Raw genomic sequence first — 4,176 nt, 5'->3', positions numbered from 1 at the left:
CTTTCATATCAAGCAAATGTTGTCACGACTTGACAGCTGAGACGCCATGTTACACTAAGGAATAGTAAAAAATATATCGATTTTGAAATTTTTTATTATTCTCAGCGTAGATTCCATTTCCCTTAAGGGGATCCTAAAGACGTCTGTATTACCGACTAAACACGTATAATTTTTGTATAACGAATACTCTTTTTTCTCTTTCACGGATTCGAAAATCCTTTTCCAGGATTGAAGTATACACATTAATACGTGTTTGTGAAGTGGAGTCTACGCTAAAAATGATCAAAAATTTCGAAATCGATATATTTTTTACCATTTCTTAGTGTAACATGGCGTCTCAGCTATCAAGTTGTGACAACATTTGCTTGATATGAAAGCTTTGCAACTCGAACGTACGAAATAATAGTTCCCAAACACGTAATTTGCACGAACATACAATGTCGAGTTCTTAGAATTAGATTTAGACGCTTTATCGCGACGAATTCGTTGTACGAAAATTGACACGTATGTGTGACTGCGTGTATCATAGGCTGCGTGAGATATTGCTGTGGTAGTATAAAAAGACATGTCGATGTGCGGCGCGCGGCGCGACATCTAGTGATTTTTCGGAGTTCGAACTTTGCTTTAGGATCCCCTTAAGTAGGTACGTTATTTTTTTATTTCTTACGTTTTTTCCTCTAACTTCATAAGTTACAATCTACATTGAGATAAGATATTTTGTTCTACATGTTAACATTGGTAAAGTAAACAATATTGAGCCATTCTAACTTAATAAAGTCCCGAGACCATTATTGATTTATTAGACACGGGAGTTTTTCGGATAGGTATACATGGTCGTGTATTATGACTATCTTCATTATTCCTTATCGTGCAAAAATAGTCTGGCGAGGGGTCAACTACTATGGCAATCAGTGTACATTTCTTTAGAAATATATTATGACAGTACAGTAATGAAATTGGCAATGCTAGCTGTAGCAGTACTAGCAATACGCTAGCAATACGTAGTAGTACATAGCAATACATTAATAATACTTGGGAATATTGCGCGCAATAGATAGCAATACATAGGATAACAATATTAACAATACAATAGCAATACTAGCAATAAAGTGTGTTTGTATTGCCATAATTAGCAATCAATGTACATTAGTATATATATTTTTTAGCAGTCGTTGATCCCCTTAGAATTTGGTAATAGCTATTATGGTGAAATAATGCCAATCAAATATTTGGTTATATTAACGCTGCGCGTAGCTTAGCGCCGAGACACTACCAGTGTCTCCAGATTTGATTGGCATTTATTCTAATAAAATGTTTCATATATGTGTATGTATGTATATATATATATATATATATATATTTCAATTTTTCATTTCTGCATAACTTCTTACAATTAGAAAAAATTTCCTATGCTCATATTACTCTTAAGGATGCTCATATTAACTTACCCAAGGGGTAATATGAACACTAGGCGGGTAATAAGAGCACCCGCCACCATTTCAACGTTTGCATTAAAATAATCAATTTCAATACTACGATACATAAAACATCAACAAATCTATCAAATGGTATGCATAATATTTTTTATTCTTTATTATACTAGATATATCAAAATGTTTCCTTAAGATACTCATAATATCCGATCCTACCCTATATATGTCGTTAAATTTATCTCGTCACTTGTAGGAAGTGCAGAAAATAAGATTATTGAAAGAAAAGAGAAAGAGGAACGGAGAAGTAAGAAAAAGAAAGAGAAAAGAAGGAAAGAAAAAGAGAAACAAAACGAATCAATTTAGAGTAGAAAGAATATTATAATTCTATTTATAAAAACATATTAAATACATATGACTGAAGAACCCATTTTCGATCAAGGCGATTCTTTATGTCTAATATTTTTTTTTTGTGAATTTATAGAATTTCTATTCAAACTAGCTGTGCGCCGATAATTTGTCGATCTTGACACACGTTCGAAGCTGGAGTAGTAATAACGAGAATTAAATTGACGAGCGTTTTAATATTATATAGCTGCAAATAAGCATTGTAAAAAGCTGTTAATGATTTGACTATATTGATACTAATGTGCCTCTTACAAATTGTAAATAATTTATTGCGAAATATTATCCTAGTTCTCTACCATTTTGCAATATTCGCAATAGTTAATGAGATATTAATTACTAAAAATCGCTAAATATTAGTCTTCAATAATTTTTTACTCAAATACTATCAACTTTACAGAAAAACAATAAGAGATAAAAGTTATTTATTTTTTCTCATAAAGTTCTGAGAATTTTTTCAGAGTTTTTTCATACCGTATTGCCTGATGTTGATAAAAATAAGAAAATGCAGTACTAAAAAGTTAATAAAAAATTCTGAAAAAATTCTTAGAATTCTATGAGAAGAAAATAAATGATTTTTGTCTTTTGCAGTTTTTCTGTAAAGTTGATAGTATTTGAGTAAAAAATTATTGAAGACTAATATTTAACGATTTTTAGTAATATCTCATAACTTTTAATATTTAGTAATCTCATAATTTTTAATATCTCATAACACACACTATTGCGAAAATTGCAAAATAGAAGACTTTTCGATTTAGTTTAGTCCACTCGGGTGGCACCCAGTTGGACACGGCTCAATTGGACACGAGCCACTCACAGCGCTTGAGACTACAAAGCTCCTAAACACCGGTCGCTGTGATTGGTGGTGTCCAATCGAGCAGTGGTCAATCGGGATCACCCCGTCCCCTCTACCTGCTCAGAATGGGTGGTGTCGTAATTTAAGGACACCCTGTGTATATATATGTGTATATAAAAATATATGTATATATATAAAAAAATATATGTATTTATATATATATATACAATATATAGAGGAAAGGCCCCTATTATGAGATACCGAATTCATTTTGGATAAATGCTAGAAGTCTATGGGTAGAACTTAAAAAAATAATAGGTCATTTTGAAGGGAATTTAATAAGCTTTAAGATAACGTTATATAAAATTTAATTCAAATTTAATTTTTTTTTCAAATTAGCGAAATGTAAAAAGTGAGCAAATCACAAATTCAAAAAATTGTGCTTCTAATATGAGATGCCCCGAGAAATGGATAGTAAAACGCAAGATATATCAATATTGCAACTAAAAAAACTTTATTTCATGTTTCTAAAATGTAAACAAACACAACTAGGGTGCGTGAAAAATAAGCATGCGATAGATTATACCCAGAACTCGTCTTTAGGTAGTTGGAATCAAGTATCGCAGAAATAGACACTCGACGTTCATTCCGGTTGCCCTTTTTATTATAGTACAATAACATTTACTCTTTAGTAACGATTTTCACTATGACATAGGAGCATGGATTATTTCATATTAGAAATACCCTGGGTATCTCATATTACGATTTCCACGCCTTATGGTTATATGATCATCAAATCTAACTTCTGTAATTAAACAATTCAACATATCTCGTATTTTTCTATTAATACCACCTTACTCTATCACTACATGAAAAATTTATTGCCAAATATTTATTTATTAAATAATAAACAAGATTTAAAGGCTCATCTCAATGAAACTTGAAGATATCAAAATTCTAAAATCTTTTTTTACAATGACTACAGGCATGATCTAATAATGAATTTTCTACTAAATAATTTTCAATCCAAGAGCAATAAATTCATGGTGGAACCAATAGATAGCGTTTATTAGTTTAGCGGAAATGCCGCTATCTCATATTAGGCGCCTATCTCATAATAGAGGGCTTTACTCTATACATATATATTTTTTTGCTACTTGATGTAGTCAATTATATACAAGTAAATAAAAATAAATAAAGTAAAATCTCTTTATTAACATTCATGGTCAATTACTTTTTTTTTTCGTTTATGTGCATATATATTTGTTCCTTAATGGAAGGAACAAATATATATGCACAGAAGCGAAAGAGAGATTCTTTCAATTCTTGTTAGTATGAATAAGTATTAAATGCACTGTTGTGGGAAATGCACATAAACTTATTGCTCCGCATTCCTTTTATCGTTAAAACTACCAGTCATAATAGTCGGCCGTACGAGCAGGTTATTAGAGTCGAATAGTATAGTTAGCGCTTGGAAGCCTCATATACTAGAATTCTATTATTACACTGAGTCGCTTAAACTCAGTTGGTCTTGGCTCTCTGAAC

The sequence above is a fragment of the Trachymyrmex cornetzi genome, unplaced genomic scaffold (assembly GCF_001594075.2).
Source record: "Trachymyrmex cornetzi isolate Tcor2-1 unplaced genomic scaffold, Tcor1.1 scaffold95, whole genome shotgun sequence".
Taxonomy (NCBI): domain Eukaryota; kingdom Metazoa; phylum Arthropoda; class Insecta; order Hymenoptera; family Formicidae; genus Trachymyrmex; species Trachymyrmex cornetzi.
The sequence above is the reverse complement of the archived record's forward strand: the minus strand, read 5'-3'. Positions refer to the sequence as shown.